This window comes from Falco biarmicus, chromosome 1 (genome assembly GCF_023638135.1).
Source record: "Falco biarmicus isolate bFalBia1 chromosome 1, bFalBia1.pri, whole genome shotgun sequence".
In the NCBI taxonomy this organism is placed as follows: Eukaryota; Metazoa; Chordata; class Aves; order Falconiformes; family Falconidae; genus Falco; species Falco biarmicus.
The window spans coordinates 21006195-21021373 of record NC_079288.1 but is presented as its reverse complement, the minus strand read 5'-3'; the positions used below and the strand labels follow the sequence as shown (position 1 = coordinate 21021373).

Genomic DNA, 15179 nt, shown 5'->3' with positions numbered 1-15179 from the left:
GACACACTCCAGCTGCCAGCAGTATCCAAAATAATCCAAGCAAGAAGTTTATCTGAGCTGCTGTGTTCCCCCCTCCCTGAGAGGATGCTCATAGAGAAAGGCAGAGCTCCTCTGAGCAGGAGTGCCAGCTGGAGAGGAGAAGCCCACTGTATGGCTGACATGCTCCCTGCACCGGTGCTCGGCCGAAGGAAGGGAAGAAGGCAGCTGTGCAAGGGCTAGCGAGGACAGGATGAAGGCCCTCTTGGCAAGGGGTCCCCGGCTGTTGGCCAGATTGGCCCGTTCTTTGACTGACGCAGCACAGCTGGAGTCAAGGACATGATTAACACCAGGACACCCTGCCAGCGGATTGCTTTAGACAAGGGTCACTGGCCCATGGAGATATGGCTTTGAACTAGGGATATCTGCACCTGGCAGCTCCTCTTCCCACCCACCATGGCTATCTTTCATTGTGGTGCTTCACTCAGAGGGTATGTCGTGTACAAGAGGTCAGATTCTGCTCCTTGCTGCAGAAAACACAGCCGTGTCGATTATTCATTTAACACATTCTTTGGTGGCAGTTGCTCAATTCACTGTGAAACTGGGTGAGAATGCAGAAAACAAAGGAGCTATTGTATAATTCAACTGCATCTCTTCAGTAGAACAGGCTTTAAAAATGGCACTTTCTCTGAGAAAATTCTAACAGGATTATTTTTTCCAATGGCTTAATTAAAAAAAAAATCAAAACCTCAGCATCTTCATTAAATACTTATCGGTGGTAAACCCTAAAGTTTCAATTTCTTGGCTTAAAAGCTTTTACCGGGTGACTGAATGTGGTCAGTGTTTGAACTCAGATGTCTCAGTCAAAATACTCTTCAGGTTTTGGACCACAAGTAATTTCCCAGGTTTGCAGACACTGTGAAAAGTTTGGTTTCCTTTGAAGCCTTTCTACTGAAAAGCTGTTTCATTAGGAAAGTGTCATCCGTCCTTCCCTATTAATATTAGAGACTCTCGGGGTTAATTTTAGCAGCCTGTGTAGTCAGGGGAAAGCAACAGAGGTGTTGTGTGGTGTCCATACCAAATGAACTCCATTAGTCTTGATCCTTCTTTCTTCTTTTCTAAAACAAAGTATAAATATCTACCACCACTGCCTCTTCAAAGGGGAGAAGGATGGGGGTGCCAGGTGAGCAAAACTACAAAAATACTCTATTCCTTGTTGGGCCTTTAATGAAGCATTTACAAGATCAAACAGGAAGAGGTGCCCTCCCACAGCCTTCTTAAAGCTGTAATTAATTGCAAAGTAACTAGCATATAATTGCTTTCCCAAGAGCACCCCAGAGAGCAGGGCAATACCTTGACAAAGGTGCTAGAGCAAGCAAAAGTTAATTAACATTAAGAATTAAGTGGCTAATTGCATTGTTCTGACAGCGCAGCTCACCCTCCCAGCGAGGTGGCATTCAGAGAACGTTTCCTCATGGCGCTGACCTGGGGGCCATTCCTGGCCGTGTCCTTCCACATGGGCTCAACCCACATTGATGTGCCATGTCAGGAGATGCTGGCAGCATTGCAGTGCCAGCGATGATCCAAAGGACCATCTTGCAAATGAGATTCTGCTGGATTTTGGTGGGTCAGTTCCAGCTCTTGGCCCCATGCTGGGGTCCTCCACCTCCACAGGGGACAAGGCAGAGCAGATGCTGTGGCTGCTTCTTAGCCAGCAGTAATATTAATGCAAAGCAATAGCGGTTAAAGTAAAGGGTAGAGGACACACCAGTCACCTCCTCACACAATAACCCTTGCATTTCTGGAGATTCCAAATTTCCATGTAAGCCTTCACCACTTCTAGGTGAATTCAATTAGCCAGAGGGGTCAGGAATGCCAGAGAATTAAAGGATTCAGCTGCCTGCTTTTAACATGGGAGCAGTGCTTCAGTCTCCCCATCTTCAGGACAATGAGAACTGCAATTAGGAGGATCCCAGTTAAGTTCCCAGGGTTGGGAGCATTACACAGATGTGGCTATCACTGCTACACTAATGCGAGCTGGGGTGGGGGCTTAGAGCTAGAAGCAGCCTTTGAGTTTCAGAAGGCATCTGCATGGCCGTAGGAGAAGGGGCGAGTGAGCCCCTTTGCGTGATGACAGCTCCAAGCACTGGCCTCCTGCATGTGGCTGGCTGGTCCATGGGGCAGTGAGCCAGTGTGCAAAAGATGTGGCATCTGTGGAAGGGAGAGCAAGACCAGTGTTTGAGGGAGCAAAGTCATGTGTCTGGGACATGGGTGGCCCGGTGGAGAACCTGACTTGGCATTGCAGAGGCAGACACTACCCATTCTTGTAGGTTTCTGCTGTATGGAGGGCATTTTCAACGCACCACCCGTGCATAAACCTGCTTCTTCTGGCGTGTCCCCCTTGCATGTGCTGAGCAAGAGTGCACACACAGGCTGGCCATGTGCAAGGACCCGTGTAACCATCACATCCAACCCACCTCTGCCTGAAGGGCAACCTATGGAGTAGGGGCTGGGGGGGCTAGCTGTCAGAGGTGTTTTACTCTGGAGACGTCTCTTCTTCATACTGCCCTGGCCAAAGGAGCACTGTATCTGCAAGGGTGTTTTAGCACTCCTGGAAGTCTGCTGGATAGCTGGGCAAGCAGGAGATTTTACCTTTCCGTGCTATTGTGTTTCACTCTGGGTAACAGGATGTGCTTTTCCTTCTGGCTTTGCCAAGCCAAATGCCACGAGCTTAATCGGTCATTTCTATTCCACCAGACTGCAGCTGGTGCAGAGGGGCCTGGGGAGCAGGCTGCAGCTCTCCAACACGACAGTCAGCAAGTGAGATTGAAATTGCTTATGTGTGGGCATGAAAATGTTAGAAAGGCCGTCCTGGTGCGGCTACCACCAAACATTGCTTGTGCTGCCTTGTTCCCACCCTGTCACAGGCTCCGTGATGGAGGTGCAGAAGGAAAATTGCTTGCTGGTCAGGGAGTCCTGAGGTGGGCATGGTCAGGGACCATGGTTGGGATTATCATCTAGAGTTCTTGGGGAGGGCGAGAAGGGCAGCTGCTGAGATTGGCTGTGAGGCAGCATGTGCTGGGAATGGTCTCCTCTCTTCCAAGTGGGACACGCCTGAAGCTGTCCTCCCATCTCCAGATTGGTCTGTGACACTATGGATTGATACTGTGAGATCTGGAAATGGTTTTCCTGTGCTACCTCCACCATGGGGCCAGATCCCCCTTGGTGGAAGGAGGCCAGTAAACAATGTAATCCATGGCTCTTGTCAGGGGGTGCTGTGTGGGTGCAGGCACAGTGCCAGGGCCACTTTGTTTGCTGCAGGGCTTGTGTGAATGCCCTGGCTAGGAGAAAGGTGTGACTTGCCCTGCACTGAGGTACTCTCATCTGACAGCTCCTTCCTTGGAGGCGCCTTAAAAACAAATTGAAACATATTTGCAGAGGATTAGTGAAGCGTGGCCCCAAGCTGATTCCACTGTGGGAGCTGTGTCGGGGGTGTGGCGAGTGCTTTGCTTTGCACAGGTTTTTGTGAAATGTGTTAAGTGAGAGGCAGTTTGGAAGTGGTGTACCCTTTGGGGATGGACAGGAGCTACTTGTTCGTGTGTCACTTCTGGCCTGTGCTGGGACACATTGCCAGGAGACCTGAGGGGATGCAGGGTGGACTGGGATTCACTGTGGTCTTTGGTTGATCAAAGAGCAGCATGTGTTTCGGCAGAGAGTGTGTTGCCTTGCTCCCCTGCCAGTCTGCTCAGCAGAGTTTGCATGGAGCAACTCCATGTCCATGGTGGTGTCGCTTGGTTTTCTAGATAAAACAAAAGCATGAACAAGAAAATAACCTGTGCAGGTGAGAAGCTCTTGGTTGGGAGATGTTGAAAAGGAAATTCATTTTGGTGCCAAATGCAAATGACAGCTCAATGAACTCAGCGCTGCAAACTACTTTCCACTGTTTGTTGTATGTAAAGATACGGACAGACACCCTGCAGCTCCCTTCCAGTCTGTTTCATTCCTGTTCATATTCAGGTCCCTTTGGAAGCAATAATACACCAAGCCCTGGTGCTTCCTATAGCTTGGACTTGCATTCCTGCTGCTGCAGGGACCCCACAAAGGACTGAGCACAGTACGTCACACTAACAGGACTGATCACACAGCATGTCTCATAGCCCTCTCGCAGCATCGCAGGGTCATGAACTGCGAGGAGAGGCTGTGAAAGCTTCATGGCTTTTCTCCCAGATGTGAAAGGCCAAGGCAGCACCAGCTCTGCAGGATTCTGGCAAACAGAGGCTGGATGACTGTGAGACCCACTAAGGGACATGGAGTTTTTTCCACCTAGCAAGGATGTGCGGTGGTCAAGCAGCACACTCAACCTGTGCTTCTTCAAGCCCTCTCCAAAATAAGTGGAGGTGCCTTGCTGGCCACTGGAAAGGTCTTCATCCAAAGCTTGGAGACTTGAGAGCTCCAGATCTGTGAGCAACACTGGGTTTATTTTATTTAAGATCTTGTATGCTTGACTGAGCTTATCCTGCCTGCTCTATATGCTCCCACTGCTTGTAACCAGACAAGCCCCTCTCTGGAGGGCACATCATGCCTCAGCCAGCAAAAATGAAGGTTTTCCCAGTATCATCTTCCTGAGCTTTTCAGTTCTTCATCCATTTTGACCCTTTCTGCTTTCCCCCAGTGTCCCCTGCATTTAAGTGCTTTCTGGATTCCTCAGCTCAGAGATTCAGCCTTTAGTGTGATGGGCTTCCTTCTGTCCAGTCTTTAATTTCTTTTGCTGAGAGTTTACAATCTGGCGTTGGGTGCTAATGAATTTCATCCTCTCCCTGTGACCAGGCCACCTGAAAGCAATAACTTGAAGTGTGGCTTCTCATGGTAAGCACTGTACGTATACAAAGACTACTCAAGACTTCAGGGACTTAATGCTCTTCATAGGACTAGACATATTTTCATGGTCTGAGCATTAGCTCATGAAGGCATGAAGGCAAAGGTGGGGGGAGGAAGAAGCCTGATTCTCCCCTGGTGCCTTGCACCCAACCTGCTGTGTGTTCAGGTGCTGCAGCAGAGAGGAGAAGCCACAGTTCCCCTCTCGGGTACCAGGAGGGGTGCTGCTATCTAAGTACAAGCCGTTTGCAGTGAAGAGGGTTTATGAGCCTGTTTCTTAGATAACAGCACTTGCCTTAACCTCTCCCCTGGCTCTTCTCCCTCTGTTATGTTGCTGTTAATTCTGGGGATATTTCTTCATCTCCTGACAGTCCAAATGCAGCAGTGACAGTAATAAACAGAACATTAGCTGTGCTTTGTTAGAGTGAACGAGGTTTCTCTGATAGTCGCCGGAGCTCGACAAGAGGAGTTGCTCTCCCGGGCAACATCTTCATTGTGTATGGCTCCGAGTCATTTCCTCCCACTCAAGAGCCGTGCTCGCCTCCCAAAAGCTAGGTAGAATAGTGACAGCCCCAGTTCACCTGCTTGCTGTGGCAGGGGAGGAACAGACTGATTCTGTGGCAGTGGCCCTATCTGGGTCTGGGGGCAGAGGAGGAGGAGGTGGAGGAGGAAGAAGAGGAGGAGAAATCGGGTGTGATTCCCAGCAAGCCCAAGGGAGCCCTGAGTTGCTATAGCAATAGCTGGGGTGACCAAATCGGGCTGAGTTGGTCCTCACTGTGTGGGAAGAGGTGATGCGAGAAACTCCATCATTCAAGCCAAGGACTTGACAGTGGTTTGCCACCAGCCCTCAGGCTGCTTTTCAATGAACATCCCCAGGACAGTCTCCAAGGGGGCGTGTGGGGTTCAGTTCCCGCTGGATGGCTTTGAAGAGGTTCCTTTAGCCAGGTCCCCAGAAAGGGGCAGTCAGGTCCGTGCTGAGCCAAGATATGTCCTCACACTGACAAACCCTCACCCACTCGGTGTGCTGACACTGAGCTGGGTACAACAGGGGACCCACAGGGATAGCAGGGCATTAAGATTTGGCTCACTGGTGGGACAGCAAAATCTTGAAGCTTGTGTCTCGGTCTCACTCTGCTGCACATAGCTATGAATGCATACGTGCTTGTCTGAGCTGGGGAGACGGGGCAGTGGGATAGGATGGCAGCTGCCGTGCTCCTCGCTCTGCCCTCAGAGGCAGAAAGCGGTGGGTGAGTGTTGCAAAAATATCGCCCCACGGCACGATTCTGCTTGTGCCACCAGAAGGCAGGTGCCTGCCCTCAGACTGGGACAATTTCCCTGGCCCTCTGCCCTTCCCTTCCTAAGCATCCTGTCTGAGCATCCTTCTGCCCTTGCCGTCTCCCAGCCATGTCTTACCCGCCAGCAGCGAGTTAATACTGAAACGAGGATAATAAAGTGTGTCAGGCAGGGAAGGGAGAGGAGGCTGCTCGCTTGTTTGGCCTCTCGCATTCCTGTTTGTGTTTGGGTGTATGTGAAATATCTGCCCAAAGGGGCCTAATGTAGCAGAACACTGGAAATGCTTTCAGGCTGTTAGGTAGCTGCCCAACATGGCATTACCCCAACAGCTAATTAAACTGGTGCCCGTCCCAAAGTGATGAGTTTGCAGGGAGGCTGTGAATCTGAAAGAGATTGATGTTGCATGGCTTATCAATTTTCAATCTCAACACAGCGAGATATTTATCAGGCTGCAGAGAACAAACACTTGTAATATTTAAAGGGGAAAGACTTTAATGGAATCCATTGCAGATCACCAGTTTCTGTTCTCCTGGGCTCATTCCTTCCCTCTTCTTTCAGTCTTTTTTTTTTTTTTTTTAATCTTATTTTCATCTTTTTGGCATACAATAGTCAATGAAGGAAGGAGGTTTTCATTTAAAATTCTTGTTCCCTTCATCTCCTCCACCCTCTTTCCCTTCCTAAAGGTTTATGCATTTATTTGGATAAAAGGTTTTAAACAATAAAGAACTGTCTGCAGTAATTTGTGAAGATAATAGATTATCCTGGGAGGAGGCATAGGTTGAAAAATTTCCTACTGCAGAATTCAGTCCTTGTCATTTAGTTATTTTATTAGGAAAGGAAAAAAAAAGGAGGGCAAGAGAGTAGGAGAGAGAAGAATACAATTACTGGACTGAATTAGTTTCTGGAGTAAATCCTCCCATTTTTATTGAGCAGAATCTGGTCCTTTCATACGCTTGCTCTCAGGTCAGGGCTGTGCAATCAGTACTGAGGGCTGCCAGGTAATTTTACTAAAGCCACCTCAATGGGAAATAGCATGATGGCTCCATCCCCGGGAAGTCAATTGGATATGGTCCTGGATGAAAAATACTCTTAAAGCTTTCTCCAAGGAGGCCTAGAGAAAAATTGCCTGATCTACAGGAGCAACCCCAGGCGTGGGATTCAGGCAAGGTCAAGCTAAAATTCATCAGTAGTTCAGAGCTGGACCCAAGTTTGCCATTTAAGAGCTCAGCTTTAGATTACAGGTCTATTCATAACTGCTCATTAGTACACCGCAAAGAGATATTGTAATGAATACGGGCTGGCTAAATCACTAATCAATAGCTAAAGGGTTTAGCTGATTCTTTTCAGCCACAGCTTATAACTGTCTTCAACACCTTCCACTGAGGGCTTTAATAAACACATGCTGCTCCTGTCTAGGACATGCGTCTAAGATTGACTAATCACTTATAAACAACTTGTAAATGGATGGTTAATGAGAACTGCATGAATAATTGCTTTTTTATTTTACTGCCTAACCAGAAAAAATGCAAAATGAGATTTCTTTTTCGGAGTGGCCCAAAATAGAAAGATTTTCAGCTTTTCTCTTGCCATAAAGGAGCTCATGCACGCGAGCCCTCTCCACCTTCACAAAGCCTTTGAGATGAAATAGAAGAGTCTGTGTAATCCAAAATAAAACAGATTTCTGTTTCTTTTGTTTTACACTTATTTTCCTCACTTTTTAAGATATTTTAAAAGTTAAGTTGAGGCAAATGTAATCTTAAAGTAGTGTTTTGAATGGAAATTATTTTTTTTCCTGTTCTGGGAATAAAAGATCTTCTGGCATAGAGAAGAAAAAGCCCTTTCTATCCTTTATTAAAGATCGCTGAAAGAATCTCAGATCATTGCGTTCTTCAAACACTCCTGTCATTCCTCCTGCAGCTCTGTCACTAGAAGGATGGTATGATTGTGTGGTGGATTGGCCCTGGCTGGATGCCACGTGCCCACCAAGCCCACCAAAGCTGCTCTTTCACACGCCTCCTCAGCTGGGCAAGGGGGCAGAAAGTATAACAGAAGGCTCGTGGGTCAAGACAAGGGCAGGGAGAGATCACTCACCAGTTATCGTCATGGGCAAAACAGACTCAACTCGGGGAAATTAGTTCAAATTATTACCAATCAAATCAGAGTAGGGTAATGAGAAATAAAAACTAAATCTTAAAACATCTTCCCCCCACTGCTCCCTTAGCTTCACTCCTAATTTCTTCTACCGCCTCCACCCCAGCAGCGCAGGGGATGGGGAGTGGGGGCTGCGGTCAGTTCATTACGCGCTGTCTCTGCTGCTCCTTCCTCCTCAGAAGGCAGGACTACTTACACTCTGCGCCTGCTCCAGCGTGGGGCCCTCCCGCAGGGTGCAGCCCCCCAGGCACAGCCAGCCACAGCGTGGATCTCCGCAGGGTCCCCAGCCCTGCCCCAGCCCGGGCTCCTCTCCCCACGGGCCGTGGGCCCTGCCAGGAGCTGCCCCTGCGCGGGCTCCTCGTGAGTCACGGCTCCTTCGGGCACCCCCTGCCCCGGCGTGGGGTCCTGCCTGGGCTGCGGGGGGGGTGGGGATCTGCTCCCCCGTGGGCTCCATGGGCCGGGGGCACAGCCTGCCTGGCCGGGGGCTGCCCACGGGCTGGGGGGAATGTCTGCTCCGGGGTCTGGAGCCCCCCACCCCCCCTGCCCTGGCCTGGGGGCTGCAGGGCTGTGCTCTCACATAGTCTCACTCCTCTCCAGCTGCAGTCGCACAGGGTTTTTTCCCCTGTCTTAAATACATTACCCCAGAGGCGCTGCCACCATCCCTGCTGGGCTCAGCCTCAGCCAGCGGTGTGTCCATCCAGGAGCCGGCTGGCATGGGCTCCACTGGACATAGCTTCTGGCATCTTCTCACATAAGCCACCCCTGTAGCCCCCCACTACCAAATCCTTGCCACACAAACCAAATAGAGATTGTAACCCACATATGAAAACTGACCTCCAAGAATATATGCCTGTGGACAATTTGACATTCCCACAGGCTTTCTGGATTTATTGGGTTGGTTGCTGCCTCCTTCCACAGATGGTTCGACCTCGGGAACTCAGAAAGTGGCATGGACTCAATGCAAATAGGATCTGGATCCAGTTTATTTGCACTTGCTCAAACTTCTGTGAGGATGTTTTATTCTTTTTTAATGGTAAATTTGGGTTTGGCTTATAAAACCAATGCCTAATTGAGCAAAAGAAATTCAAGTTTCAAATGCCCTAAAACAAAGTAGTTCACACCAGGTTATAAGCCCATTTTGCATTAAATCAGGTTTTCTCTGTAAATGAGACCTTCACTGTAATTGCTCTGGAGCAGCTTATTCTGATTTCTTTGCCTCTCTGGTTCTGGTAATTTTCCTCCAGCAAAACACTCGGGGCAGGCAAACCACAGAGGAACGCAGGGGATGCTCAGTAGTGCAAGTTTTGCTGGCACAAGCTTCTCCTGTCTTCTACTCCCATCTTACATCTGACCAGCTCCTCACCTGTGTCAGGAGGACCCTACATGGGAAGACTGAGCCCAGGTCAGTATCTCCTCCAATGAGTGACGAGACCTGTGACCTCAGTTTCAGGGGTTGGTTCTCTGAGCAGGAATTTGGGGACTCTGTGCGGGGTGTCTGGTGAATCAAGTGTCTGCAACCACTATACCCTCGTTGTGGTGATGGCAAACGGACAGAAGGCTGGGATAGTGGGGTTGAAAAATGAGTGCTTTTTGATCCCGGTAGGTGCAAAAGCCTTGCCTTATTAACATGGTGGATTTTGCACAGCTGGACAAACGCAGTCTCACCTTGTATACTGGGAATGGGTTCGCATGGCTTTTTCCCCACAGGAAGGCAACCCCATGGTACCTCATGGGCGTGCTCCAGCCCTTGCTCTGTGTAGCCAAATGCATCCCACTGTGCTGGAGCACAGGGAGTGGACCCAGCTCTGAGCACTCAGACACATCTGGGTGCAGGCACATCTGGGCAGCCACATCCCACTCTTGCTCTCACACCCTCCTGCCAGCCCTGCTGCCAGGGCACGGGCCAGGCTGGGCTTTCTCGTGCCATCTGCATCTACTGCCTTACAACCATGACAGCTGCTGGGGGGAGAGATTAAACACAGTAGCTGCTGGAGGTATTCCCAGTTGCAAGGATAAGGAGAAGAGCAAATACTGGAGACAGAGTAATCCGTGTGGTAAACATGACCAGTAAACATCCTCAGCAGAGTTGCACTGGCAAGGTTTCCATTACCAGCCTGTGAATGGTGCTTCTGTATCTGGGCTTGGGGTGGTGGCTCTGGTTACACTTGTATGTGCACCGTGGCATGGACACCCAGGCGATTTGGTGGGTGCAATCTGTAATAATCTAGGGAGGCAAACCTCCTGGAGGCAGCTAAATAAATAAGCCAGTGCAGCGACATCCACCACAGTTTAGTGAGCACAGCTGGTCTCTCAGAAGGAGTTCAGAGATAATTCCACCTCTGCATTGAAGACTTTCGATGACTGTTAATGAATTTAAATGATGGGGATTTTCTTTTCATGCTTCATTGCATATGCTCCTCACATTAAGATGCTAATTAAGAATACATCAGCCCAAGCTGGGAATGATGCGGACACTGAGCAAAGTGGAGCTGAGACAGCGTCTTTGGGGCTACTCAGTGGGACCGTTATTGGAGTCTGATAAATTATTTGCTTCCACCGATCTGCTGGGTACAGGTCCCAGAGTGAACTAAGATTTGCTGTGGCTCTTGTGTCTTAACATCTTGTTTGATCCCACTGGGATATCTGAGGGTAGTGAGGCATGCTTGGGCAAGGAGGGATGCTCGGGCAGCTGGGCTGTTGGCACTAAGCATAGACATGTGCATGAGGAGGGCAGTCATGCTGGGGTCCTCTGTAGCTAAGGGGAGAGGGCTTTTCTCAGGGCACAGCTGAGACAGGGGCACAGAGAACAAATCCCTCAAGGGCCGATGAACACAAGCTCGCCATCACTGGCACGGGAAGTGCCTGAGCTGCAAACAGTTGGAGTTTGTAAAATATTCTGGATGATACCATAACAGGTTTGTGCTTTTCTGCTATTCTTCCTAGGCAGCCAGCTTTGGAGACAGCTGGTCTGGGCCAGTGGCAGTGTTACTTTGTTTTCAGATGCTTGGAAGCAAGTCCTTGACTTCCTTTGCTGGGTTTTTGCTGGAGGTGGCACATGCTTTCAGTTTAGACGGTGCTTTCTAGGTGGCACCAGCTTGGGCCTAATATATCTCACCATCAAGCATCCTGCTTGTAAGGAGAGATTGGCGCTGGGGTGTCTTGATGTTTGGGTGGGAAATCTTCCCCTCTAATGTACCAAACCCTGCTGGGATATCTGAACAGCTGTGGTTGAGAAATTATTTCTAAAACCTGGTCTGAGCTGAAGTCTGTGATCTTTTCTTAAAGTCAAGGGAAGAGTGAGAGAGAAGAAAAGGTTTATATATCATGAAACCTATTAATCTAATCCTAGAACAAACTTACACATTCTAAAATGGATTTGCAGCGCCAATGGAAAAAAATGGATTTTGCAAATCTTAACAATTACTCCTTCCTAAAGAGCTTCTTGCTTTCCAGAGCAGCTTTGTGTTTGGGACAGTTTAGTGAGAGATTGTTCCGGCAGACTGCCCATGGCCTCTCATTATGAGAGGGATTGCAAATGCCAATTTTCAGGCTGAAACTCTGAGCTCAGTCCTGGGAAGCTCTGTCAGCTGTGTGGGGAGATGATTTCTTACACTTAACCGCTTAACTGCTGCTCGACTCTCTAAAGATATAATGACAGAAAATACCTGTAATTGCAAATGATTTTTGAAACAGTGGCAGCACTCTTAATAGCGCTAATTGGCTTCACAGCACCGGGGTTCTATCCACATGCATAGCAAGACTGTGGCTGAAACGGGCAAAGAAGTGGTTTGCCTGAAAATGTGCAGGATTTAGAACTTGGCTTTCATGCCTGTTAGAAGAGGGGCCTGGAAGGACACAGTGACCTGGGTTCATGGAGCATGGGAGAGTTGTGAGATGTGCATAGTCGCCAGCCCAGCCATGCACATACACCCACTGAGCAGGACAGAAGACATTTACTGTCTCCTGAAGGATTCACAGCAATGGAGTCACCATTGCCAAGTCACTGGGAAAGGTAATGAAGACCCTCTCATGTGGAGGGAGCAAACTGGGAGATGGAGAAACAAGGAGGTGTGCAGGTGAGATCTTAGTTTTGGCACAAGTGATCCCTGAGCCTCAAGAGAATACCAGAAGAAAACACCACCCTCCTCAATTATATCCAAGTTTTGGGTATAGTTACGATCTCATATACACTCCTATAAAAGAGAAAAGGCTTGGTTGTGGTGCAGTCACATAAGAGTAGTTTGTTAAAGGTTTTCACAACATGATGACTATTTTTGTGGCATCCATCCAATAACTGTAACAGCAGAAAAAAAGGCTGGCCAGAGGAATGAGAAGCATGTTTTGCAGTGGAGACTCTTGGCTTATTAAGCTTAGCAAAACAGAAGTTGAGTGGGAAGAGGATCACTCCCTCTGTGTATATCACGCTGAATAGCACCATGGAGGGAGAAGGATACAGACACTTAAATATAAAATTGGCATGGGAGAAAATGGGCATAAATACATTTCAGATGGAAATTTTAAGAAGATTCTACTGACAGAGGAGGGAGGTGATTGTCTTTGGCTGTGATGACCCACAAGAGAGATGCAATATAAGTTCTGGGCTCCTGAGCAACACGTGGTACCATACAGTGCCAGAGACGGTGGATGTGGATGGAAGGAAACACACAGTACAGCAGTATCAGCTTCTGCTGGGGAGGTTGTTTATTTCTGCAGTGATGGAAAATCCAGAACCTGGTTGGTGGGGGAGATACAGAGAAACCATACGCATGTGGTTGTGTGTATGACAAATCAAAAGGGACACGATAAATTAGGAAAGGGAAACATTTATTTTCTAGCTTTTGAATGTGTGTCGCACCCAGTTGAGAACAAAATTAATTCATTCATTAAATCCACTTGCTGTGTCAGACGAAGTGGTGGTGCCAGATTACGGGTGGCTGCTGCTTCACCGGGGGAGGCTGACGGCACGGTGGGAAGCAGAGCTGGCCCTTGCCAGTGGGGACAGCCCAGCCTTGCCTTGGGATGAAAGCATGGGGGAAGTTCAGCTGGGAGATGCTCCCAGCCAAGGAACCCCAAGGGGGAATTTTGTCTAAATCAAAGACAAGTTTACTCAGGGGGTTTTGTGCCTTTGCTACACAACAGCACATGGTATCTCAGATTTTCAGCTCCTGTGATGTCTGTAGGAGCTTCCACCTTTTCCCTTCCTGTTTTCAGTCTCCGATGGAGACTGTACCATGTGCTGACTGCTCACGCCCGGTGGTTATTCCCTCTTCAAGGGAGGCTCTTCTAGTTGTGCTGACACAGAACAGCTTTACCAGGGCCTTTTGAACAACAAAGGTGCAAAGCAATGAAGTCAGTGTGAGGAGCCCTGCCAGCTACCCTGGCTCCAAACAGGCCATGTCCCTGTGCACCCCGTTCAGGAGCACAGGCCAGGCACCGCGCAACAGCACGGCCCGTCTGACATCAGCAGCAAACACCATGCTTCAGTGCGCTTTCAGCACTGTAAATTATGCACTGGGCTTCAGAGCACACCTCTCCCAGCCTGAAATATGTGGTGCTTGGCAGTCCTGCCAGCTACCACACATCCCTCCCGCAGCCCCGCTCCCAGCGCAGGCAGGTCCCACGTCCCTGTCCGGGTCCACGTGCCATTGCACTGCCCACCCGGCGCTCGCTGTGATCTCATGGCAATCCAAGCTCAGCAGTAGATACTGACATCTTACTGTTCTTTACAGCTTTCTGGAGGTGAGGGACTGGGATTTACTGGTGTACAGATTGCCCTGGGGTGTGATGCATATTGTGTTTATTTGGAGAGTAATGAATTGCACAGATACCTGAAAACTGGTATCTCAAATGTTATTCAAAGGGCAGCTACAAACTCATCTGACTGGACCCAGTATCCCAGCCTTCTCCACAGCTGTATCTGGGCCAGAGCATGAGCTGAAGCAGCCCGAGTGCCACTGACAGATCCTCTCCTGCTGTCAGGAGGTGGCAGGCACTCGCATGCATCCTCGCGCATCATTCTGTAGTGCCTCACCTGGGAGCGGTGGCACCAAGCCAGGGCAACGTGCTGGACAGGACCAGCTCTCAGTGGTGAGACATGTTCAGGAGTCCACCTCCGTGGCCAGGGGCTTCTGCTGCAGCCCCCAGGCTCAGCCTTTCATGCCCACCTGTGGACATGGCACAAGCCACTCCAGCAGCACAACCTCAGGGGTTAATGGGATGCTAAGACAGCACAGCTCCCTGCTAACTAGAGACACCCACTCCTGGATGGATGACAGCTTGCTGGAGCCCAGCGGGGCAGCGGGGGGGGGGTGGGTGGGGGATTGGGGGTGGGGTGGAGCGGGTGGGTGGTGGGGGCTGGATCTGCACAACACAGGCAAAAAGGCATTTTGGAGAGTTTGCAGCTTCCCCTGAGAAAGCCTCTTCCTGTTCAGAAGTTCACATCTGCAAATGGTGGCCTGGTTTTTGCTGTACTTCTGGATTCCTCTCACATGGGAATGGCTGTGAATGATGTTTTCTGTCATCCGTAACTGGCAAGGAGATTCTACCTCATCCTGGCAGATAACGACCTGGCTTAAGTTATTCATGACTTCATCACCCTTTGGCCGGACTACAACAATGCGATCTCCTGGGCTCAGCGCCCCGAGCCAGCCCTGCACTATCTGTCAGTGCTAGGCCCAACAGCTGCTCCTGCCCTTCAGATGTCCAAATCCACACAGGACACCCCTGTCCCCCAGTTCCATGTGCTGAGTGCACCAAGGAAGGGATGGTCCCTGTGCTGGATGGGACCCAGGCTGAAGGAAGAAAATAAGGACTCGATAACTGCTCAGAGCAGTGTAGAGGTTTTGGTTGTGTCCACACTGGGCTCTGAAACTGATCTTGAGTTT

General features: G+C 49.5%; 1 long non-coding RNA gene across 3 annotated transcripts in view; it reads left to right on the top strand.

Annotated features, from left to right (window-relative positions):
• Positions 1–15179, top strand: part of LOC130148746 (uncharacterized) — a 140870-nt gene that overhangs the window by 78298 nt on the left and 47393 nt on the right. The window contains exon 1 of one of the 3 annotated variants that reach the window (XR_008821660.1): positions 9555–9697. The exons of 1 other annotated variant lie outside the window; for it this stretch is intronic. This is a non-coding gene — a long non-coding RNA (uncharacterized LOC130148746). Of the gene's footprint in view, positions 1–9554; positions 9698–15179 lie in introns of those variants that run through there. One more of the 3 variants, XR_008821659.1, reaches the window with a different exon arrangement.